The 27,066-nt window shown below is 41.8% G+C and overlaps 1 protein-coding gene across 1 annotated transcript in view; it reads right to left on the reverse strand.

Moving 5' to 3' along the window:
• Positions 1–27,066, reverse strand: part of LOC107387839 (zinc finger MIZ domain-containing protein 1) — a 143,312-nt gene that overhangs the window by 82,185 nt on the left and 34,061 nt on the right. The window contains exon 2 of the mRNA XM_015963048.3: positions 10,312–10,410. The gene's annotated coding sequence lies outside the window, so the exon portion shown is untranslated. The remainder of the gene's footprint in view (positions 1–10,311; positions 10,411–27,066) is intronic.

Genomic DNA, 27,066 nt, shown 5'->3' on the forward strand with positions numbered 1-27,066 from the left:
CATGTCCACTTATTGTACAGGCCTGACCTGCTGATAATAACATTGGCTGCTTCCAGTTTATCTAAAATATCTCTTTTTGATATGTTTCTGTAAAAAATCAGAACTTATTTGGGAAGTAACAACCTTTGCAAGAAAAACCTATTATTGATGGTGTGTTCACAAACTGGGGAATCCTCTTGGTATCTTTCTTAGTGCTTGGGAAAAGAAAAATGTAGTTTTTGAGTTCCAGTCAGATTGTCAATCCACCTGATTAAAAATCAACTCGTCACAAACAAAGTTTTTGGTATGTTTCTACTTTTGACTTTAATTTGTTTTGGTACCTAACCCAAAAATGAAACTTTAACTAAACAAGAAATGAAAAGAAAGTATAACACAAATGGAAAATAGAGAAATAAGTTACTTAAACTGTATAAAACTTTGTTCCTTTTACGATAAATCGTCAAAAAGATGTGGTGGAGGTAAAGGTGGATCCAGCATGGATGTATGTGATATCTGACCTCTGACATTCTTTGGCTCCATAGGGGTGGGGGGAGACCCTCGTGTGAACGAAATAATCATAAAAACAACGCTTTCTCCATCTTAACACAAAGCTAACAAAGAAGTCAAACACAGTTCTAATACATTCCGAGACACGGACAGCAAACAAGTCCGCGTTTACTCCCCATGAGTCAACCCTTTGTGAGGCGTACTGCACACAAGTCAAGTTCCCAGTGAATCAGAGCAGTCAGCTGCCATCCACCACCTCAAGGCATAGGGCCAGTCTAGCACAGGACTGCAGACATGTGACCAGCTGTCTCACACAACCACCACAGTTACTGCATTGAGACAGAGATCTGGACAACAACCTCTCAGATGTGTCTCTGTAATGCATTACCTTCAGAAATATTTGAGCCGGTTCTATCAGTGCCTTTAGCTCACATAGATAGCATACTGCTGTGATATAGGGACCAAGGTAGCAGGTGTTTGTAAATCTATAGATAACCGCGACTCGTGATTTACAGTGTGCTGTCAGGAGGGAGCAGTGACATCAATACTGCAGCAGGAGTTTGTCTGAGGCATAGCTGAGGACACCAAAATACGCCCCCACCTCTCCCACCCCCTTCCTCTGACAGCGATGGACGACTCCACGTGTGCAGCTGTCTAAATATTACTTTTCCCTCATACTCCTCTTCATCTAACCATTCCACCCTGCCTCTGAGAGAGAGTTCATACCCGCTGATCAGCACGAGTTTAGTAAGAACAAATGTTCAAGCGGCACAACTGAGGATGTCCACTTTTAGCACTGATGCTGTCATAATCATAGCACAAAGTTGATCAGTCAAACAGCTTACCTTCTGCTATAACCAGCCACACACCTGCTCTTAATTACCTTGCAGCTAAAATTCTCACATTACATCTTTATATATAATCGGGTTTTAGTTAGTATGTATAGGATGAGCAGATAAAAGGAGCTATTAGAAGTTCTCTGCTATTTTCTTCATTACTGGCTTAGCTTGTTTACCCTCATGCAAGGAGTCCCCAGGTGCATGAATATTTCATAGCCACCATGCTGACGGCTTCCCTCAGTCCCCCCCCCCCCCCCCCCCCCTTAAAGGGATATTCCGCCCCAAAATAAAATGCTGTCTGTTGACATATTTCCCAGAGTTCGAAAAGTAGGAAAAGACTATTTGTAACCACTGTAGTCATTCTCCTGAACTGGCAGTACTATTTTAGCTTAAGCTTAGCATAAAACAATGTAAGTGAATGGTTCTAACAAGACTTTAGTGTGAAAAGGTCATTAAAATTACTCAATAGTGATTTTAATTCTGCTTGGTGACCTAAATAATCAGACTGGCTGCAAGTGAATATAGTGAGGGCCGTGATAAACTTGCTGTTTGACGACGTAAACTTGTTTTTAAAATGGACGCCACGCGTTAGTTGCTTTGATTTGAAGCGTCGTTTGTGTACATCCCTCAAAATTAACACAATACTTCCGAACGCTGCAAAATATGAGTAACCAGTAGCATGAGTCGACAAAACGAGCGAGACACACTCACTCACCATGGTGACTCGACCCGGGGTCCTGCGCCTGCTGATGACATCACATTTCGGCAAATCCACGAAAGACATCGGCAGTTTTGCTAATAAATTCTTGTTTGTTAACTCCTAAATGTTTTCTTTATAATTGTAATTTGTTAATAAAACACCATATTATCTTTGTTTAGTAAAGAATATGAAAACTACATAAACCCAACATGAAAAAAAGACAACCGCTATTATTTGCTATTATATCTGTTTGTATTAATGTAAATACATTCATTCATTCAAAATGTTGCTTGGTGTCTTTTCAATAAAGCTCTTATGTTTCATTTTATTTTACCCCGTTTCATCAAAATTCAGAGCTTTTGAGGGTCACCGAAAAGTGTTGATTTTTAGACTACAGGACTACAACTGCTAAGACTACAACCATAAATTCGTTCTGACCAATCAAAACCATCATTGTCAACATGCCAACGTCACTTTTATGAACGTGGTATCGTGACTTCCCTAAGTCTTATGTTCAGCCAATCATCTACTGTGACGTAATTTGCACATGCAGGACCCTGAGCCAATCTGGCTGCCCGGGCAGATCTGGTACCGACACCGGCTTCTCTGTTTGGTCAGAATAGTCTAGTGCACCCCCTAGTGGAACACCCCGGTACTACATGCAGTGTAGTGGTGCGTAGCAGCAAGTATTTAAACAAAGATGCAGCCGGATAACTGTACCAACGCGAGGTCAAAGAGCAAGTACATCACGGCCCTAACACAAAGGAATCAAAGGCTCCAATTTAGACTTGGGACTACTTTATGCTAAGCTAAAGCTAAATGAGTACTGCCAGATCAGGAGAATGACTGGGCTGGTAACAAATAATTTTGTCCAACTTATCTAACTCTGGGAAATATGTCAACAGACAACATTTTACTTTGGGGTGGAATATCCCTTTAAAAAGCTAAAACTTCACTGTCAGTTGCCCCTACAGTCTGCTACAGTCATCATTAACTATTATCGTCGACGGCAGCGGCCGATAAAGCATCTGTTTTGTCTTGATTACTCAATCATCTTGTTTAACCAACAGGACCATAAGACACCACCACCATCATCATCGGCGGCTTTGGCCAGAACAAAATACCACATAGGTCTGAAACAAATTCAGATAATCACGACTCACAGAGTCAACAAGCTTAAAAAACAGGCACCCACAGATGAAAAGTGTCAAAACTAGCTGATGTTTCAGTGCAAATCTCCAAAAACTCTTTTACTAAAAGCTCATTTGATATTAAGCTGGAAGGATGTTTGCTTAGGTGAGTAGACAAGCAGAACAGAGGCATGAACAGCCATAAAATACATATTTTATAGGTTCTGGAAGGATTAGTTTTGAACTTTAGAGAAGACTTCAGTACTTGATGAACCGTGCTAAGTTAAACCGGCTTCCAGCTTAAGAGCTAAAACAAAAAGAAGCATCAGTTTTTTGATCTAGACTAAAGCAACTTTAAAACTTAAGTAAATGTGATTTTTTTTAGCTTAATGGAAAAATAAAACAATATTTAGGTAACACTTTACAATAAGGGTCCCTTTATTAATGTGCATTACTAAGCACTAATAAAATACTCAAAAATTATTACCAACTGCTTAATATTAATGTTAATATTAAGTACTACTAAAGGAATGAAAGTGAACCACAGGAGTGAAATTGGAGTGGACCCAAAAACTCAATTTATAACTCTTTAGTATGTAAATGCAAAAATGTAAAATAAAGGCACAAAACCACCTGAGTGTATTTTGCAAGACCAAAACCTACATTTGTTCAAGGGGACTGAGGTCTGCAAAAGGTTCTTTTCTGAAAACTACAAGTCCTCCTGACACGCCTCAGCTGCAGCGAGCAGGCTCTGGAGTTATATTTGTCATCAGGCTGTAACTACCATCTCTAAACTGGGCCACTTCAATGGCAGTCAGTCAGAGCAGCTGATGTGCTAATTCAAGAGCCTGCAGCGCTGCCGCTATCATCCTTTCATTAGCTTTATCCGTGTAACAAATAGAACATTTAACAGAAACTGTGTGGAGCCCAGACAAGCTTGTTAAATCTGGTTGTATTCAGCAACAGAAAAATGCACTTATTTAATGAGTCTTCAGTGGATGCTTTCACTGAAAAAGAGGAATTCAATAGTTTATTAACACTAAGCATGAGAAAGGTTAATGTGGTCACATTTCAAGAAGCGGCAATGAGGTAAATCTGTCTCCAGCCAGCATCTCAATGCCAAGTGTTCTTAAACATATTACAGACAGTCATTAATTAATCTGCTGGCTCACGGCGCGTAGCTTTTACAGGCCATTCATCACCAGCAGGAAATTGACAAGTTATCCGTGGACGATGTGTCAGAGGGATATCAGTTTTGATTTAGCATCAAAGGAAGTGAGCACTACTTCATTTGTTTAATAATCATCACTTTCTTTCCAGTCACTCTTTTTTTTTCTTGTGTACGCCAGACTGATTGCTGACACAAACACAAAAGGTTCGATTTCAACAGGGTCGCAGTGCGGCGGGGAAGTTCGTCTTGAAGCCAAGTGTTGTTTAATGGCTTCCTCCTGGTGTACGTCAACGCAGACCATCAGAGCAGGCAGCGGAGAACATCTGTCCGTAATACACAGACGCTTTGTTCTCCCGCCGCTGTCCTGTCAATAAAACATGTAGCAGCACGTCTCTGACATATCACCAGCGGTTACGACCACCTCTGAAGGCGGGCTCCAGCTCTGGTACGGGGTGCACGTGCGAGCATGAGCCCGTGCATCCACGTCTGTACGTGTCTACGGGAAAACGGAGATGACAGAGCATCTATTTTTAGTGCAGTACACCGAGTTCCGCCGCTGTGTCCCGCTGCTCTGTTCCTTGGGACAGGCAGCCGGGTCGTCCGCAGCAACAAAGTGAACTGGGATTGCTCCGGCTGTGCTCCCTGACCCCCACCCTCCAGCTCCAGCAGGATCCGAAGGGATTTCTGGGTGGTATTTAGGGAGGACTATCTGCAAAAATACACAAATAAAGGGGATGCTTGCTCTGCTTTTCTTCCCAGTGACTAATAGGATAATAACTCAACTGTCACTCGAGAACGTTATCTCCTGCTTTTTCACAGGAATACCACACCTAAAATATCCCTGCCCTGATACAAATTTGAGAAATTCACAAACTATCAGGGCATTGTGAGGAATACAAGCCTGGAAAAGCCACGTCGCCGAGATATTCCGAGGAAATCCCCCACACGATGAAAGAATAGATGGATGTTGAGAGCACTACTCTCTTTATGTCCGGTTACTCATACAGCCGGGCACCGAGCATTCACTAATCTGATAAAGCACCAACAATAAAGCTTCGAGTCAGCGTGACTCAAAGGCTTTACGCATAAAGATCCTTGGATCGTGTTCAAATCGTTCCAAGTGGGTTCTTCGTTTTTTCACGCAGTTCAAGTGAATTTCTACAAAATGTTGTAAAACTCATAAAGTTAAGGAGACTGTTTTCACGTCAAAGAGCAAAACTCTGACACAATGTTTTTTACATCTAAACATGAGGATCCTTTTCTTTTTTTAACTCTTATTCATAAAGGTTAATCTCCTCAAGAGTTACACCTTTTCTCTATTTTTTGGCTGTCTCAGAGTAGTTGTTAGTGTTTATTTTATGACCCAGTTTTAGCTTAATCGTGTTTCACCTAAATGTTGCAAATAATTCCATTCAGTGCTGCCTTTAAAATAACCTGTTGCTCGTCATCCTGAGGTCTGAGTGTGTGAAATACCAACAAACTAAACACATTCCATCGTGCTTGTCTAACACGCTTCTGCTCATTTTGTCCAGAGGACGGTGAGAGAGCTGAAACTTGCAAGAGTTAATTTGGCAACTCTATTAAATGGCCCCAATTTGATATTCGGCTTTTTTATTTTACACTAATGAGGTAATGAACGTCCTCCTAATGAACTTGAAACCTAAAGTTAGACGTCAGGCTGCTGTCTTTGTTTTCCTGAGCAGAAGGAGGTGGACATGTGTGTGTGTGCAGAGGCTGGGACCCGCGGGCCAGGCCCTCTATCCTTCCTGTTCAGTTACCAGAGGCCTCCCACTTATCAGTTCCAGATCTCACAAGAACAGAGAGAAAAAGAGACCACTGGCAGGAAGGGGATTTTTCTTCTCCCCCTGCTTCCTTTAGAGAAGTTAACAGAATGTCTGCACCTTCACAACTCACAGAGGAAAACAGTTACTCATTAGGACTTATGCTGGAGCCACAGAGGAACGGACCAACCTGGTAATCCAAATATCACTCAAAGGAAACCTCTAAGCCAGCGGCACTCAATAAGGTGGTTTTGCTGAGTGGCCCTCAGACCATGACATCTGAGTAACCAACCCTGCTCTAAACTAGATTTATTAATTACAAGAAAGAAAACGCACCAGTTTTTTATAACCTACCTTAAGTTATAAATATGAAGATTTTTTTTCCTTTGTTACCTCTCCATCATTTCCCTCCAACACACACACACACACGCACGCACGCACACACACACACACACACACACACGCACGCACACAGACACACACACACACACACACACACACACACACACACACACACACACACACACACACACACACACACACACACACACACACACACACAGAGGCAACAGAGCGATGGAAAGTCTGTCCCTGACAGTGAGAGAACTGACTGTGAAGCACTCATGTCGTGTCCCTGTTCGTGTCACATCCCCGTCCGCGTCACTTGCTATCACTGTCTACCCCGCCTGGCATTTCCATAATAATCACTTTGGTTTATCCCACTCAGCTGCGTGGCAGACAGATGTTTGTCAGGGCACCATATTTTTCAGCATTCACACAGCTCTAATCAAGATTAACCCCTCTTATCTATTCAAGGGGTGTGTTCGCGTGTCCTGGATGCCCTAATTCTTAATCCGTGGCTGTACTGTATAATACAGTGGACACACCAATTACATCCCCACTTCAGTAAATATTTTTCACCCTTAAAGGAACATGCATTGAGTTACATGTTGCACTTTGCGGCTTTTTAATGAAAGATGTAGTCATGACCTTGTGCGTGTGCGTGTGTGTGTGTGTGTGTGTGTGTGTGTGTGTGTGTGTGTGTGTGTGTGTGTGTGTGTGTGTGTGTGTGGTTGGACTGTATGTGGAACATTAGCACTTTGTTACTCAGCAGCCCCCCAGGAACTCCTGATGAAATCAACATGTTCTGCTAACAGATTCGGCACTGACCACACACAAACGGCAGCCATCATGCTTAACAGAGACGTTGAAGGTGGAGGAAACCCAGTGTCTGAGCAGAAGCCACTGCTGCTGTGATGTTATAACGAGCTACGTTCAAATCCAGCTGAAAGATCATCTTGTGTCGATTTTGTCATCCCTGCTAAAACTCGGGGATTAAAAGCTGTTCATTATTGTTCTCTCGAATATTTGCTGAGTCGATTCTGTCCTCCAGTCTAAAGAAACCCCACTATCTTCTAATGTTGCACCCAAAAGATGCTATGAATAAATCAACACATATAATACCATTTTCTCTGTTGAGGGCTTTTAACACAGCATTACAGCTGACTAAACACTGCACACCAAATCCAAACAAGCTAAATAACCACATAGAAAGTGCAGTTAAAAGAAATGAAAAACAGGCTATTCAAACCATAAAATACACAAATGTAAAATTAAGCAATGAAGGTGGTAAAAATGTAGACTTAATACTAAAACCAGGTTTAAGAGTTAAAAGCTGTTACATGTTAGCAAGCCAGAGACATGCAGCTTATGTCATCTCTCAGTGTCTATTTTTCCGTTGTCTATATTATCATGTGACTGTCAGCAGCGCACAATAATAGAGAAGTTAAAGGTAGCACGTTACTACCTACTACGCTCAAAAACTGTATTATTTCCTCAGCTCCGAAAGATAATAGTAACGTTATCAGACATTTAAGATTAGTCATTTAAAGGGTTTATCCATTATCCAAAAACTGTTTATCTTTGAGAAACAGTAACACTTTAGGAGAACGCCTTGAAATGAGGCCAATAAATTAGGTTATTGTTTTCTCTGCACTCCCCTAGTTCAGGAAAAATGTTTACAAGCTAGGCTAAGCTAATAAGCAACGTTTATAGGGATATTAAGCAGTTTTGCTTGCTTTTAGCTCCCCCTAGTGTCCCTTAGTGAAACCAAAAGTGAAATTTATCTCCTTGCTGTGCGTTCGTCTTTTTACCACCGTAATCTAAAAGCTGAAACGTCTCCATTCGTTTTCACAGGAGTGATTCATCTCAAATCAGCTGTGTTCACATGTAAAACATGCAGGAGATGTGCTGGAAGCAGACTGCAGCGAAACATATGACAGCTACATTTTTACTAAATCTATCATGGACAGAAAGGCACTCTGAAGTTGCAAATGTGATAATCTGGCCACAGAGGGCAGTAGAGGTCTGAGTGACATTCCATTAACTCTGTAAAGGGTCATTTTAGCACATACTGGTTCAAGAAAATGATGTAAAAATATGAAAAAGTTGCATAATACAGCTTTAATATCAGGACTCCTTTTGTCAGCTCAATTGATGCAAATTTACGAGTTTTATAAATGTACATTTATAAAACTAAAAGATCAAATTGAACAAATAAAGCATTTTTCTTTCAAAGCTCAAGGTTCCGTCTAGCTGTTGTGACACTGGCGCTCTGGTGAGCCATCTTTTCACCTTTCTACTCAAACAGAAACAGCAGCTACAGAGTTAAAACCCAGAGTATTTACAAAGAGATTAAACATTCCTATTCATCTGTTGCAGGTTCCCATCACTTTACATAAGAAGCTTTCCTAGAACACACCAAAAGAACAGCCAAATAGGTACAATGCCAACTATAAACATGGCTACGTTCCTGCTTGATGAATTAGGAAAACAATAGACAATTATTGACAATTCACAATTATTGGCACAAAAAATACTTGTTTACATATTATTGAAGTTTGGTTCCTTTTTGCAGGGGCGGCGTTAGGCCCGGCTACTTGGGCTCAAGCCCCGAATGTTTTATGAAAAGACTAGTGCGTGATACGTGTGTGTGTGCACGTGCGCGCGTGTGTTAAGCCCCAGATCTTTTTCAGTCCTAAATCTGCCCTGCCTTTTTGTATCAACACTGCTTTATGACCTAGTCATCCCGAAGGTGTCCCTAATGTTGTTCTACATGCTACAACAGCAGGGCTTTCAAATGGACTTGTTTAGTAAACAAAGTGTACTCAGTCCCTCTCAAATCAAGACCGTCTGCTACTGGTGCAGACTTAAGCCTGATTTACGCTTTTCCGCCAGCTCGAGTGTGGAGCTGCACACACAGTGACAGAGGCGTTTTACCTTTGGACTTCTCCATCCCCTGGGGAGTGTTGCAAAGCCTTTCCCCGCCAGGACAACAGAGGGCATAGCGCTGTTCTGGGGTAACCTATCACCATTACGGTCATGAATCCGGTCCAAGGCAATGCATTTACTTTTGTGTTTGTATTAAGTTTTTTTGTATTTCAGAGACTTTTTAACACAAATAAATTTGTCCCTCATTCTCCTCCACCTCTTCATGCGCTCGCCACCTCTAAACCCACGTTTCCGGTAATTCCATCCACTAATAACATACTTGCTGCACATCCTTTTACTCCTCCAGTCACGGGTGAATAAACTTTCATATTTTCAGAGTTCTTCCACGAGGTATTCTTCAAGCTGCTCCGTGTCTGCCGCTAGATATCATCGACTATCTTTCTATTTTTTGAGGGCGCAATGGCGGTGCTGTTGACTCATTTAAAGGAAGCGGTGTCCTGGCCAATCACAAGGTTGCTGTCTCCTGTCGTTCGGTAGATGTTTAGAAAAGTGGGTTAGACTCCGTCCGTCCTTGCGTGTCTGTCGGAGAGCCCTCGCAACGATTGTATTGTCTGTCTCAATGCAGACGGAGAAGTATAAATTAGGCTTTACTAACTTTTGAGGATCAGTAGTGATTTGAAAGTGTGTAAATCCTCATAAAAGAACGAAACAGGCAAAAATACTAGTTAGAAGTAACAAAATATGTGTGTGTGTGTGTGTGTGGGGGGGGGGGGTTCAGAGTGGTTTCAGGCTACACGGGATAAAACCGAACTTGCGGAAGTGACACTTGTAATAAATGCACTTATTTAATGACTATACCTGTTGTTTTGAATGTAAGAGCCTTCATTTCAAGCTTGAGTGCACATCAGTACCCTTGATGTGAGCTGGGACATGCATAACAGAAAATCTAAAGATTAAAAACAAAAAGACATACCCGAGTTGTTTTCAGTCCTTGATTTGCCACCAGAAAGCACGCCTCCACCCATTCACACACCAGGCAGAAAAACACTCCCGCACCTCACGTTTTCTGGGCCTGGAAAAAGTAAAAACAAAGTCAGAAGAAGGCCAGAGAATGCATCGACCACTGCTACTCGATCCACCAATCTCCTCACTAGAATATCACATTTGCATGTTCTCTTTTTGTGAAATCGAGCCCGCTCAGTGACTTCACTTCTTACCGATTCCTTCGGGGTTCTGAGTGGCTTCCATCTGGGCCTGTGACACTTTTCCACCCTGCATGGTTAAGCTCCTTCACGCTCTTGTGCTCATGAAGGACGAATCAAAAGAGCAGCCGCTACTTCACGCGATCATCGTGCCATCATAAACATCTACAACAGAGTACGTTCACTGCCATGGCACAGTCACAATTCACTCCCAGTTGACAGGGAAGCCTAATAAAACAAGTAATTGCTGCAGCTTAGCACTTTGCCTGAGTGAAAGGGCTTTTAGCATTTGGACCCAAATCACCATCACACGCAGGGTAAATGATCAAATATAAGCCATTCAAGGTATAATAACAGCATAGCATAAACGGATATTTCTGACTGACTGACTGAGAAGAAATCATTATTTCTCTAATAAGTGTAACTAGTATAAAATGTATAAGCAGGCAAAAGAGCTGAGACAAATAGTTCGTTTGAATTGTGTGGTTTTACAAATCTTAAAAAGTAATAAAAACAGCTAATTTCTTTGATGAAATGTAATAGAAAAAGAGATGTTGATAAGAAGGTGGAGCTGTGTGGTTTACTGGTTCAGCTGGTGCACCAGTTTATTGGCCCGTAAAGCTGGGTTCAGAATGTGCAATTTCAAACACCATCCAGCAGTTGCACATGGCACACTGAGCTTGGTGTTATAAAACCTTCATCTGAAGGCTGGGGCATCTTCATCTACTTCCTCTGTCCATCAATGAAGACACGTTATCCCATTTAAAGGTGCTGCTGTGTTTTATGTTTGAAAACAAATTTTACACAACTGGGATGAGTAAGTACAATCTCTAATAACAGCTTAATGTTAGAGGATGAACTGATACGTGAACACGCAGCAGCATGAATCAAAAGGTGTGAAAAAGAACATCTAAATTTTGTCCCATCTATTTTCAAGAAGGGGGCAGAGCGTTAACCTTGTACTGGAGCCAGCCACTAGGAGGTGCTTGTTTCCACTTTTTAATTCCCTTCCTGCGTCTAGTTACTATATGTTGATGTTAGTGAGCCATGTCACACTGTGGGATGCGAACTGTCACAGATGCCAGATTTGACGTTTTCTCGCCACAGCAGCATCGTCGTGGACGCTGACCAGCAGGGGCTGTTGTTAAAGCTCTTTTTATTAGAGGATTTGTAGTAAAAGGAGACAGCTGTGAATGAACTCAAAGCCAGTTAATTGCAGACATTCATCAGCAGCACTGGATTATTTTCCCTGAGTATTTCTGACACTGCTTGATATTAGCTAAAACTAGGGTCCTCTGTGAACCATACAGCTGTAAGCAGCTGGATTAGTGCCTTACAGCTGAAGGTCAAATTGTAATAAGACATTTAAAAAGACTGGTTAATATTAAAACTTGATAACTGTCATAGGTTGGCTTTGATTGCAGGCATCTAAAACCAACACCAATTCCACCTCCTGATCAAAGATTTTCTGGTTTATGCCAAATATTTTCTTTGATTATTGTAAACTGCACGGTCTCCTGGGATGGACCTTTCTGTAAACCTTCATACAGCAGAGACATCTATATTGCTTCACTCCTACACACAGGACACTTGCTCACACTTAAACTAGTTCATTTGTGATTTAAAGGTTAATATCAGATCAATAACCAATAACTCTTCTTCAGGAGGCTGTCTTTCACGGGTTCTGAGTTCTGTTCCCACAAAGTAAAAGAAAAAATGAGTTTCCGATTACAGGAAAGTGTTTGTCACCTCCCAAATGTTGAATCGTAAATTTGAAAGGAAGCTTAACGATGCCTGATCTGGCCAGCGGACGGGTATTTGTGACTAATAAACACGTCTTTGGAGATCATTTCATAAGTCATCTGCTTGGTGACACACAGCATTCGTACCGGCAGCCAGCACCTCTCCGGTATCTCCTGATCTCATGCTCAGGTTGAAATCACACGGCTGCTGCTCCAAATATAAAAACTGTCCAAACAACAAGGTGCATTTTCACATTCAGAGGGCGGTCCCTGGCGCCTTGTGCTTTTTTAAAATCCTCTTTCTTTACGACTAGAATTTTTTTTTCTCCAAGCCCTCAATTCTCCCCTGCTGGAAGTGCCGCTCTGTGAAAGGAGAAAGTGGAGGAGCGCTGGCAGCTCAATGGGCCAACGGAGAGGAGAAGGAGGGGGTGCTGACGCTGGGTGCCTCCTTTTTTCGAAGCCAGATTCTCCCCAGATACCTCTGTGCTATTCATCAACAGCTTTTCCAGGGCTGTGAAAAATCAATGTGCTCTGCACTGCAAACAGTTCATAATGACGGGGGATGGAGGAGGGGTGGGGGTGAGGTTGGGTGGGTGGTTGGGGGGGTCCAACTGCAACAGAATTGATTTGTTTAAGTACAATAACACGGCTCTGCAGCGCGGTGAGGAGGAGGCTCGAGCACCAAGACAAAGACTGACTGGCAGTATGAAACCACAAGCAGTAATTGATAAACTGCTGGCAAAGTGCAAATCTGAAACACAGCGGTCTGTTATCTAATTAAAGGAGTTTTTCTGTAAATTACCACCTGACAGAGGAAAAAATCAACTGAGCAAGTGTGTAATTGACCCGCCGGTCCACTCAGGGAGATCGTTTTTCAGCTGCTTTATGTCACCTATGCATGAAAACTACACGTGTAAGCACAAAGCGACAGTTATGGGAGAGTTAGCAGTTTTTCTCCATTTTCCTCAAGGATTCATTGATATTATTTTATTATTAGTTGGTTAAATTAGCTGAAATTTCTTTTGCGTAACACTTCACAATGTGTCCCTTTATTAACGTTACTTAGTGTATTATTAAGCATTAATAAACAAAGTATCCATTTATTAACATTCCTGATATCAGTAACTATAAAGTGTCCTTAAGCTTACGACAAAGGGCTGGGGGGTGTCTGCTTAGTAATGCATTGCTTAATACTGAGCAGTTGTTAATAACTTAGTTAATAGTTTATTAATGTTTAATAATGCACTTAATAAAGGGACCTTAATTGTAAAGTGTGACCTTTCTTTGCTATTGTGATGAACTGTAATAACATTGATGTTTCAAATTCAAAGTTTGCAACAAATGTCACTTAAAAAATAATTTAACGTCACTATTCTTTTTGACTAAACACGCTACAGATGAGATCGTTTGTAGACTAGAACACATTTACAAGTCAGATTTACATATTTTATTAAAGCAGTTTATTCATATGCTGCTTACTTAATTCAACCTGATAAATCACACCCAGCTCCTCTGAGTGTTTGTGTATTCTCACAAAAACATGCTCACACACACACACAAACGATTTGTTTACCTGACACTAAACTGAAACTCAATCCAAGTGTGTGGAGAGACGTGTGTTTGATGTTCCATAAAACAAGTTATCAAAATGTTTAAAATATGACACTACCCTTCTCACGTGGGGGAAAAACAGCAAGATGTTCCTCCTGATTGTGCAAACATCCAGAGGCCTGGAGTAAATTTTGCCAGGACAGACTTTCACAATAAAACATTTCTCCCTGCCTCTTCTATTCTGACCACAGAGGTGCATTTATCATTGCTATTATTACTTTTGAGAGGCCCTCACAGGTTTAATTGGGCTCTCATGGAGTCAAAACCCTGTCTGTTGCTGCAGCCACGAGAGCTGGACAGGCTCATTCCTCCTTAGCCAACAGCAGGTCTGGGCAGGCTGCATGTCAATCTGAGCAAAATGGTTCTGAATCCAGCCGTGAATGCTGCCCATTGGGTTAGGGTAATGGCATGAGAGGGACACCTGGGAAGGAACTCTTACCCAGCTCTGCTCGCAGCATTGTGGGGAAAGCTCTTGAGAGCTAAAGGGTGTCTGTTCAGCCAGTCGACTCCCAGGGACCCAGAGGGCTCTGTTTGCATTTTAACTGATAAATGCAGTAGGACCTGAAAGCACTTGGATGAGAACCATGTGGACACACAACTTAGTATGGGAAATCTGTGGTCTAAACAAAAACAACCTACTGAAAATGAAGAAATGGCTACATGGCACTAAGCAGAACATGAATTCTGTTATTTGTTGTAGATGCAACGCAGTCATTAAAAGCACATTTAAATATTTAAAGCTCCAGTGTGTGAAAGAATTTGACTCTTTAGCACCACACATGTCAGAGTAGGTATTGTAGCTACTGTAGCCCACATGCATCAAAAAGCCAATATGTCATCAATGACTTGTATCTTTTAATCCAGCAATCAGGTCTGTTATTTAAATTTGTATTCTGTTCTAAATTAGATCTAAATAGGTGTTCAGTTATTAAAAGTGAGAGGAAGAGAGGAGAGGAAGGAGCAGAATGTCCCTAAACCAGCAAGGCTGGCACAGAGAGAACATGTGCGATCCCTGTGTCCCTACACAGCTACGGTATTTCAAAATGGTGCATGACTATGGAGTGTCAACCACAGTTTGTGTATGAAAGAATGTAAAATTTCAAGCTAATAAGAATACTTAAATTAGACACTGGTGAGAAATATTAATGAAAAAGGACAGAAAGAGAATTTAATAGTAAACAAGCAAAAATATCACACACTGTTGCTTTAAGAAGAAACGGGGGCTCAAAAGCGTTTGAGTTTCCGTTCACAAAAATAATTAAACTTCGTTTGACTGCTTCTTGTTGATGTTACGTTCAAGACACGCAAAATGAAACTAGATATGTGTCACTACTTTACCGAAGTACCCAGCCAAGGGCTTGTTTTCTAAGGAGAAATAACAAAATGGCAAATGAAGGAATGGTGGTTAAGTGAGCAAGGTTGTTAACAAAGTTTATATTTATTTGCAAATATAAATTGCAGTTTCTTGCACTAGAAAAATGAGATATTATGCATTTAGGAGAATGTGCCACGCATGATTTCATTTGTAATCAAACCATGAACCAAGGTTTTCAACCAGACAAGTGTGGACTGCCCATTCTAACCCTGTCTTGTGCTCATGAGATTTAGATCATGACCAGTAAAACTAGACTGGTCTCAGCCATAGTGGTCTCCATCTCTGTCATCTGGGTATAACTCAGGGTAGACCTCCGCCACAGCAAGGGTGAGCCGAGGTGGTTAAAGCATCAGATTAAAGCCTGGGGCACATCATAGGCGAGGGCGACACTTTGAGAAGTCAAGTGGTCACACAGGACGCGCCACGCCGCTGAGCGCTTCCTGGAAAGTTGTGCAACATCACGCAGGACTTGAGAACAGGAAGCGGGAAGTTACTCTATTGTTTATACATGATCAGACTTGCCGTGGTGTTTTGTGAGATTTTAAGTCATTAACAGTGGGTAAGTACGCCATTTGTTAGAATATTTTAGGATCGATCGTACTTTAAAGCTATCAAAACTGCGACTGGGTTTGTGCCGTAAAGCATTTCCACGTTGTAATATCTGTTGTAAATTACTCCACAATGTTGTAAACAGCCGCAGCGCCGCCGCTTGAGATAGTGCTGGGGCCTATCGTCAGCGCCTAGGTGCTCCCCGTGTGCCCACTCTCATTAACTTAATTGGCTTCTATTTAAAATGACGGCGCGACGTGATGCTGTGCAGCGCGTCTGCCTCAGGTGTGCCCCAGGCAGATGTCTTCTTATTGTTTGATGCCTTCTTCTAGTAGGGTTTCCACCGCAATGGGCATAAAGGGGGTATGTGGGAGGTCTATTTGCTGCCGCGGACTTCCGTTTATCCTGGAAATAACTTGTTTCTTATTGCAATCGAAGCCACAATTTTTACGTTTTTTTAACAAGCTGCTCCTAAAGGTGTCTGTCCCCCACAGTCCCCCTGCAGTCTCTGGTGATCCTACCTCCAGTTCTCACAGAGAAATGCTCCTGGAGCACTGCGACCAATCAATGTTTAGAAGACAGACCATTACCGCAATATTACTACCAAGCAAGGCAGACACTGCGAATGCAGCAAAATTTGCGCAACGCCATGTCGGCACGGCGTGCTTATAAGACACACTTTTGCGGTAACATTACGCCGATTTGCCAGTGCAATGTGTCTTGTAAAAAGGGCTATAGAGTTAAAAAAAATGAATGGAAGTCAATGGTGGGTCCACACAAGGGTACAGAGATAAGTATGTGTGTGTCTTCTCAAACAGCCCCAGTATGTTATGACAGATGGCTGCTCATACTGAGCCAGGCTGTGCTGGAGATTTCTTCCTGTTAAAAGGGAGTTTTCCTCTCTACAGTCGCTACATGCTTGCTTAGTCAGCTGAGTTCCTTATACAGGACACTTTTTACTGATTACACATAATGAACTGTATTGTAAGTTTTACTTTGTTAAGTGCCTTGAAACAACTCTTGTCGTGAACTGGCGCTATATAAATAAACTGAACGGTAGACCTATGGCATGCTTCTATGCTCATTCTGAAAAGAGTACATTTGATCAATCAGATGGATCCTCGCTGCTCTAGATCCCCTAAACCAGAAAAGCAGAAGTAACCGTCTCACTAACCACTAACAAATGCAAGTCATATTTTCTATTTGATGTAGTATTACTACATCATACATCATACATATACTATACTTTCCCTTTGTAAATGTAGCGCTGGGTTTACTGAAGACACAGAGAGTAATACATTAGACAATCACAGGCACGTAAAGCACATCACCGCAGTGCTGTGGAGATGATTACAAGTTAGCAGATAATGGTTTCCACCGTAATACATTTAAAATTAAGTTAGCTCCCCGATCTTCACTCTCAACTGATTAGCAAAACTGTGGGCGCCTAGTTAACCACTGCTGCTGTAATTACTGTATGTGTAGAGACACACACATACACACACACATTCATACATACATACATAGCACTGCACTCAAGAGCATAAAGGTGCAGTTGGTATACACGTTGTGTGGCACTGGATCAGCATCACAGCAACCACCAATTACATGTTTTATTTATGCAAATTCAGGTAATTTACGTCCTGCTGTGTATGACTTTGCAGCATGTTTGCCCTCCAGCGTCAGCTGTTTGTTTTGGAGACTGACTGAACACAGGAATCGAAATGATCTAAAACAGGTTTCACTTCCAGTTGAGAGTAATAATAATTCACCCTGGAACAGATTGTTTTTCCATTCAGCGTCATTATTTCTGATAGAATATGCTGTTCAAATTGTGTTCAAAAAAGCAGAGTTTTACTTAAATTTGCTGTTTATCTAGTTCCAAAGAGTGAGCTATGCTCATGAGTCCTGCATGAATTGATGGCTTCAATACTGTTTCTCCTCCTACTCGTCTCTCCAAAGCATATCTCGTTTCAAAAGCAAGAGGAGCCAAGAGGGTGCTTGTATTTTTCTTCCTTTGTTTCCAGTGCTTCCCTATCAGAGCGAGAAGGTGGTAGCAACTCCCACGAGGAACCAGAGATAGAGGTGCAGACTGCTGGCGGAGCGGTGGAGCAAAGAAAAGCAGCACCGCCTGACCACAGACAAAAAACAAGCTCCATTCCTTCCTTCTGCCCAGTTTCATCTGCAAAGTAATCCATGTGCAAGAGATTCCTCTTTGGTCACCTGGATTTAATTTTTCACAATTTCGCCAACCTGAAAGCTGGGGAGAGTTTACCATAAAGTAATGAAGACAAGAAAAGGCAGAGGAAGCAAGGCAGCTCCTCTAGCCAGCTGCATCACTGAGGGTGTAATGAACTCTGATAAGTCCAAAGAAATAACCTGTATCTGCATTTTCAACTCCATTCTTCATTTCTTCCCCTTGTTATTACCTCCTCTGTCTTGTAATAAGGAAAAAGAAGAGGCAGCCAGAGAGAGAAGAGGGTGGGAGGTGGCCGACATATATACAGAGGAATCCAGGAAGGGAAAAGAGAGCACATTACTACTGGGAGGGGGAAATGATTAAAGGCTGAGATGAGCACAATCTGCTGGTTCCAGAGGAAAGTGAAAAGGAATTTCCAGATCCAATAACCATCACTGAGGAACCTGTCTTTGTACCCCGCTCAGCCATGACGGCTGAAACACATTTCTTACATTTTCATTGTGACATGATCTGTTAGCATAAAGATCTCTTGCACTTACAATCATTTGTCAGACTAGATTTCTGAATTTTGTTCACATGAACAAAATCCCGCTGTAAGAATCTGCATGTGGGATTCCTTGTGGTTACGATTGTTGTAGCTAATCAGGTGTAAAGGCATTTAGCCCGACTCCGTCGGTGGAGACTCTTGAGGCAAAACGAGCAAAGAGGAAGAAAAACAAGAGCATCAATAATGAAGTGAAGGAGACGGCGGGAAGAAAACAAAGCTGTTTCTAACAAATGAGAAAACAGGCAGAGCGTCTCATTGCGAGCATGCTAACGACAATCAATTAGCAATTCCTCATGATCTTGGGTGCGTCGGAGTATAAGGTGTCTTAATGAGTCCCATTTCCATTAGCTGCTCGACTCGAGAGGCATAAGGAGGAGGCTGCATCCACCAGCGCCTCCATCTCAATGCTTAATGACTGCAAGAGTGGATTACACCATCAATTCCTCGCTTCTCTTTGTTTATCCCTTGCGTAAATAATGGTCAACCATTACAATGCATTAAGTGGGACACTCTACACACAGCAAATCAGAGGAGGAAACAGGAGAACTAGTGTTTCGAAGGCATCCACCGGTCGATCTCCAGGAAATCAACTAATACCAACCATGCTGTGTGGTGGCAGAGGGCAATTGACTTGATTGGTTTGGCTTTGCTGGGGACTGGATAGTGAAAGTGGGGAAAAGCAAAATGATCTAAATGCTTTAATAGGGCAACCATCTAGCATTACTCAAAAACGAGATTTATAGATATTTAGGAGGTTTTCACTTGTCTTAAATTGGTGATGTGTATTTTCCTTGGTGATAGGGGGCAGCACATACCTAAATCACTGCAAGCAAGCAGTATTGTGTTCAAGTAAGACCTTACCAACCGATAGCCATTAGGGTCACAAATCCCTGGGAGCACAACCTCCAGCAAAATGACAAGCACATCAGACTCCCTTTCATCACTGGTAACAAGTGAAGAGGTAAATGTGTAAAACAACAACGTTTATGAATGGTGAAAGTATTGCAACCATTTGTTACAAATCAGTAAATGCATTTTATCCTCACGAGCTTCCATAGAATGAAACATGGCATCTAGTATGGCGTCGCCCAGAGACTTAGACCTGCTCCCATGGATTTTAGACCTGATTTTTATGGTTCTATGTTACAAAGCCGCCACTATTTTAAACAACTGATCATCATTTCATTTATTTTCAACAATATTTTGATGGATATTTCCAGAGATTAATGGTAAAAACTACACATTAACCCCTTAAAAGTGTGGATAACTGAAAAAACATTTTTAATGATTATTTCAGATTATAATCAGTTACTCCAGGTTTTTCGTGCAGGCTGAACATGAAAATAGTCTCCTAGACCTATCACTTGCATTAGTGTCTGATAGAAAATATACTCTACGTCACACTGTCACAGACTCACCCATCTTGAATGCAGCGGGTAAGGCTGTTGTTGGTTCAGCGTCCAGGAAACAGCAGAGAACGTCTCAACTAGTAGAAGCTAACTGTTCCACAAAATAACAGAACTCCTTCAGGCTTGTGTTATTTGTAGAGATAAAACATCAACGTTGCAGAGCAAATGGAGTCAGTGGTAGAGTTGCATTGCTTTTAGCCAATCAGAGGCTAGATGTCCAAATATCAGGAAGTAGGACAACAAAATCTGCCATCTGAATCTACTTTGGCCCAATCTCAATACTCGCCCTGCGGTCTTCAGCAAAGTGCACTTGGAGAAAGTGCTCTGTAAGGCTTCGAGTGAGTGGTACACAAGTGTGCAAATAATTGCTGAGTTGAGACAGGGAGAAGTCGCAACACATGCCAGTATGCTGGTCGCTGTGATACTTTTTTCAAAACCTTCATTAACAACTTTCAAACAACCAAGCAATTATTTGAAATACATTCACATTCATTGCTGCTTTGTCTAAAACTTTTAAAGCATCAACTAATCGTCCTAAAATTAATTAAATTCTAATTTCATTAGAAAATAAATATTTTCAGAAAAGGAACTTGAGCCTTTTCTCCTGCAGCAATGACTTGTGGGTAATACCCTTGCCCGAGGTCCGCATGATCGCTGCAGACTTTGGTGAAGTGCAGATTAAGGGTGCAATGGGGGCGTGGTCAACTTCCGTACTTGAGAATCGGAACAACTGCACTCGCACCCCTGGCCAGGAATGTGAAATTGAAGGGCGCAAGGGTGGAAGTGCGAGTTTGGAGATTGGGCCTTACTCCTCCACCTGAATTCTACTTCCTGAAACAGGCGCATCCGAGCACCCCTCCCCCGAGTACCACGTACAAAGCATTCATTCCTACAAGAGACCACTGCAAATGTATTGACTGAATGAGTAAACCACATTTTTAAGATTCCAAAGGCTGTTTGCAAAGTGTGTTTTCCCAATTGTTCAATGTTTAGAAGACCCAGCAGCATGGGAACTGCACTGGATTTACAACAGTTGGAATAAAGGTACTAACTAATATCACTAATCTAAGAACATGAGCAAAAACAGAAATTAGGTGGCATTATAGAGCCTTAAAGTCGACTTAGGAATCAGGCTGAAGTAGGTTTAGACTAGCAGATTTTCTTGGATCCTGGTTGGACCAGGGATGTATGAAATGGGTTTAGTTGCTGAGGAATTTTTTTGCTCTTTGGTCCAAAAAAGGTCAATAAGGAATTCTAGTAAAACCTTTTAGACTAACATTCTGTTTCTTGAAGGAGGCTTTCCTTTAGAGTTCCAGTGTATTTTCAACACCTTTTAGGTCACAATAACCTCTATTAAATGTCCATGCTTTTTGATTTGTAGGGACCATTTCAAAAGCTAATGTGTGCAGCTTAGTTTGGCTGCTTCTTCCAAGTGGATTTGGGGAAAACGACAAGCTGAAAATGTAATTCTCACGACATTCGCCTTAAAGAAGAACAGAAGTGATTCAAAAGGAATGGATCTGAGTTCTGGCAATCAACACTGTAAGAAGTTATATGACTTGAATCATACCAGGCAGTTGCAATCCTTTTCCCCAGAGTTGTACCAATCAATATTTCACCCAAGGCTCCATCACTCCATTTCTATTTTGCTCCCTCTTTCTGACACTCTCCGGTTTCTCTCTTGTCAAAACGCTGGACAGGATGAAAATTAAACGCATCAGCAGAAAAACACACAAGTGGAAATGATCTCTCCGCTCTGGCCGCTCGGGTCATGAATTCAGCTAACTGTGCTTATCACCGGCTGCAGCCATTAGTCTTAACAGCTGCAGCGACAACCCGCATTGAGAAGAGATGGGCTCTGCTTCTCAGGGCTCACCACAGACAGGTGATTCTCATCTGTGATCTCTTCATGTGTCACAGTGAAGGCAATACCGCCTGAGAAATGTCTGGCAGGTTATTGGAGTAAAACATCATCAGAGTCAGGCAGGCCATTACACACACACACACACACACACACACACACACACACACACACACACACACACACACACACACACACACACACACACACACACACACACACACACACACACACCAGGGACGTGTGTTTTTACACACTCAGCATCAGTGGAGGGTAAATTAGGAATTCAATCAACAGACTATCTCAGTTAACCTTTTGATTGGAGGTCTAGAATAATGTAAACACTCAAAATAATTTCTTTAATTTCAAGACATGACCTACAGGCTTAAAGGGACTTGGGTGGGGGTTATGCGGAGAGGTTATAAACATCGTTCTTGTGAATATCCACACAACTACAGTTTGTGTAAAAATATTAAAAGTAAAACCGATTGGAAGTAGGAGTAAACTCATAAACTGCTTTAAGCTTGGAATTGTTCTGAGCTGGCAGCAACGTATTTTGGTCTCAAACACAGAAATAAAAAACTTTGCGATAAATAAATCATGGTAACGTGAAGGTTTCTGAAACAGCATTGATAAGAAACTTTATGACCACTTCGTACTTTAACGACTCAAGTGTGAACAGACATTAGTACTTTCCTTCTTTCAGGACTGTTCTCTGTTTCTCCAAACTGAGATCATTCAAACAGCAGAAACATGTTCAGAACCATTTCACTCAACCTCTTTCAAAAGATTGGAGCTGTCACGTTACACTAGTGTTAAATACTTCTGAGCGACTGTCTGAGTCAGAGCACTCCAAAGTCATTCACACACTGATGGTGATGAGCTACATCATAGCCACAGCTACCCTGGTGCACACTGACAGAGGCGAGGTCCCCGATCACCAGCCTACAAAGAGGGTAAAGTGTCTTGCCCAAGGACACAACAACTGACATGACAGACGGAGCCTGGGTTTGAACCGGCAACCTTCTGGTTGAACTCCTAACCCCTGAGCCACAGTCGTCCCAACACTCATTTACAACGTCCTACAACTCTGTTAATGCTTTTTTGTTGTTGAGAAAACTAAGATACTTCCTCCTCACCCCCAGAAGGCCTAAATAAGGTTCTGCATCCTCACATTTGAACAAACACGCCCTCCACTGCACTCCCCTTCCAATAGAGAATGAAGTATAGCTTCACAGTAGGACAGACGTTTATTTCACTTGGCATAAGAGGAAACATTTCTAGAGCCAAGAAAAATATTTGTAGCAGAATGTCAGTCAAACTGAGAAAAATAAAAGGTTTTCCCCTGAACTTGAGGTTACTTTGTGCAGCAAGTCAGGGAGCCTCTCTGCTGTCATTGAATTGGACACCCAGCATTGCCAGGCAGAGTGGCAAAGTGAGAGTGTTACGTTAGGTAGCTTACATAGTAAAACTACATGAAAGAACGTAAGACAAGCCAGCCTGCATCAACACCTCTGAATAACACCATTGAGCACATCATCACTGGCCTTTAACGCAAAGCCAGATGATCAGTGTTTAGAAAACAAACGTCAGGACGTCTTTCCAGGTAGAAAGCTTTCTTACAAGCCAGAACCATCCTCCACCACTTTACTTCCTCATAAACAACCACACTAGTGACTGGGACCAAGTCAACATGCTGCTCTGTTTAAAGGGGGTGGGGTGGGGTGAGGGAGGAATTACTTTGATCCACTTTGAGGCATGTCTTCTTTTACTGTCGAGTGCTGGTTGAGGTTTGAAGTGGGAGGGGAGACACTTTTACAGCAGAGCTCATTCTAACTCTTTGTAACAGAGGCATTTACCCACCCTCCTCCAAAAAATGACAGCATACAATTTAGAGAAGTTTAGAGGCTTAAAACCTCTTAAACACGAAGAGACAGCAGACACAGTGGTGAACTCTTATCACCGCTGAGGGATTACATTATTTTACAAACATGAGGGCCAGAGAGATATTGCTCAGAACAGGCTGTAACTGCAGATTTCAGCCAAGAACAATGGAAGTCTGTCCTGACTCCTGGACTGAACAATGGCAGGATGACATGGAGGCTGACAGGGACACCCACAGCAGCAGGATCTTTGCTGAGGACAGGAGAGAGGCTCAGATGAACAACACTGCCAAAAAATCCTAAATCCTTCTCATCTTCCACACAATCTGGCACCTCTGGCCCACATGAGTCTAAAAAGGAACATGAACTTTGATCATCACCCTGAGCACAACCTTGTGGTTTGAAATGAACCAGTCCACAAGTCGCCAGGCACTTCACTAGAAAGTGTCAGCCTTTCAAGACTCTGGACAACAGATCATCATCAAGTTTTTATTCCTCTCTGCAGCTTAAGACTGCTCTGATCAGTGTGAGTGGAAGAAGTTTCTTCTTTGAGGCATGTCAAATGAGCCACAAGGTAGAGATTATGCCAATGTCTTTCATTTTTAATTAACAGAAGAAAGGCCTGGACTGCAAACAAGATGTTTCAGGCAGTTAACTTCACAAATCTTTTCCATGGTCAATAAGATAGATGACACTCTGATGGAAGCCCCAAAACAGCAGACTGGTCTCTTTGAACCATAAACGCCAATTGAGAACTGAGGATTAAAGAAAACATGGAATTTGTGGGTTTTTTCTTACACTGATTATTGCACAAGTGTGTTTTTTCATCTATATGCCCGTATCAGGTGCACTTTTCCACCTTTTAAAGTGGCAATGTGTAGTTTCCTGGCTCTAGGGGGCAGTATTTCAGGGTAGTTTTACACCATATCGCCGTGACTGTTGCTAGTTTAAAAACATTACGGTAAATTGATGTTACCTGTAGAGCAGAAAGGATGCGACCTCGACGGGACTCCACAGTCTTTGATGGTCCTTTAGTTAATTCCACTGAGAGAATGCAATGCTGATTGTAGTTTTCTGGTGCTGTAGTTTACGTATCTGCTCGGGTTCCCGCGCCTGCCAATGACGTCAAACTAAACTACGGTAATACCGCTCGGACAATCTTGCATCTATTCTTTGATTCTGTTCTTTAACAAGAGTTTAGCAGTTTTGTTATTGAATTCATGTTTTTTACCACCTAAATGTTTTCTTTATATTTGTAATTTGTTAATAAAACATCTTATTGTCTTTGTTTTTAAAGGATGGAAAAATACATGAAACATCAGAGTGTGCCAAAAAGCACAGCAGTTCTGATTTGCGAAACATTTTAAATGTGTTTACATAATTAGCAGCCCTTTTGGTTTGTATTTCTGTACATTTCATTAGTTCTTAAGTAAATAAATAGTTCATCCATAAATCCATCCATCCATCCATCCATCCATCCATCCATCCATCCATCCATTCATTCATTCATTCATTCAAAATGCTCTATATTTGCTATTTGTTCAATGATGTTCTTTTAAATTTTGCCCCATTTCATCAAAATCAGGGTTGCTCAGAGTCTAAGTTTATTTCTTTCTTTGGCAACATAAACATATTTTCCCTAAAAAAGTTTAAATTTTTTTTACTACAGGACTACAACCACAAAGCTTACAATTGCAAATTTGTCTGGACCTATCAAAATCTTCTCTGTCAACGTGCTACTGTATCTTTTACAAACATGGTTACGTAACTTCTGCGAGTCCTACTTCCAGCCAGTCATAGTGTGATGTCATCGGCGTAGACCGGCACCTGTATGGGAGACCCAATTTTCATGGCTCCAACATTTTTCAATGACTGGACATAATTTTATTCCATTTCACCAACATTTTGATGGATATTTCCAGAGATTAATGACAAAAACTACAGGTCCTTCTGAAAAAATTTGCATATTGTGATGAAGTTCATCATTGTCTGTAATGTACTGATAAACATTAGACTTTCGTATAAAGTATATTAGATTAATTACACACAACTGAAGTAGTTCAAGCCTTTTATTGTTTCTAATATTGATGATTGTGGCATACAGCTCATGAAAACACAACATTCCTATCTCAAAAAATTAGCATCATTCATCCGACCAATAAAAGAAAAGTGTTTTTAATACAAAAAAAGTTAACCTTCAAATAATTATGTTCAGTTTTGCACTCAATACTTGGTTGAGAATCCTTTTGCAGAAATTATTGCTTCAATGCGGCGTGGCATGGAGGCCATCAGCCTGTGGCACTGCTGAGGTGTTGTGGAGGCCCGGGATGCTTCGATAGCAGCTTTAAGCTCATCCAGAGCGTTGGTTCTTGCGTCTCTCAGCTTTCTCTTCACAATATCCCACAGATTCTCTATGGGGTTCAGGTCAGGAGAGTTGGCAGGCCAATTGAGCACAGTAATACCATGGTCAGTAAACCATTTACCAGTGGTTTTGGCACTGTGAGCAGGTGCCATGTCGTGCTGAAAAATGAAATCTTCATCTCCATAAAGCTTTTCAGCAGATGGAAGCATGAAGTGCTCCAAAATCTCCTGATAGCTAGCTGCATTGACCCTGCCCTTGATAAAACACAGTGGACCAACACCAGCAGCTGACATGGCACCCCAGACCATCACTGACTGTGGGTACTTGACACTGGACTTCAGGCATTTTGGCATTTCCCTCTGCCCAGTCTTTCTCCAGACTCTGGCATCTTGATTTCCGAATGACATGCAAAATTTTCTTTCATCCAAAAAAAGTACTTTGGACCACTGAGCAACAGTCCAGTGCTGCTTCTCTGTAGCCCAGGTCAAGAGCTTCTGCTGCTGTTTCTGATTCAAAAGTGGCTCAACCTGGGGAATGCGGCACCTGTAGCCCATTTCCTGCACACGGTGACTCTGGATGTTTCTACTCCAGACTCAGTCCATTGCTTCCGCAGGTCCCCCACGGTCTTGAATCGGTCTTTCTCCACAATCTTCCTCAGGGTACGGACACCTCTTCTCGTTGTGCAGCGTTTTCTGCCACACTTTATCCTTCCCACTGAGGTGCCTTGATACAGCACTCTGGGAACAGCCTATTCAATCAGAAATTTCTTTCAGTGTCTTACCCTCTTGCTTGAGGGTGTCAATGATGGCCTTCTGGACAGCAGTCAGGTCGGCAGTCTTACCCATGATTGCGGTTTTGAATAATGAACCAGGCTGGGAGTTTTTTAAAAGCCTCAGGAATCTTTTGCAGGTGTTTATAGAGTTAATTAGTTGATTTAGATGATTAGGTTAATAGCTTGTTTTCATGATATGCAAATTTTTTGAGATA

The sequence above is a fragment of the Nothobranchius furzeri genome, chromosome 16 (genome assembly GCF_043380555.1).
Source record: "Nothobranchius furzeri strain GRZ-AD chromosome 16, NfurGRZ-RIMD1, whole genome shotgun sequence".
Taxonomy (NCBI): domain Eukaryota; kingdom Metazoa; phylum Chordata; class Actinopteri; order Cyprinodontiformes; family Nothobranchiidae; genus Nothobranchius; species Nothobranchius furzeri.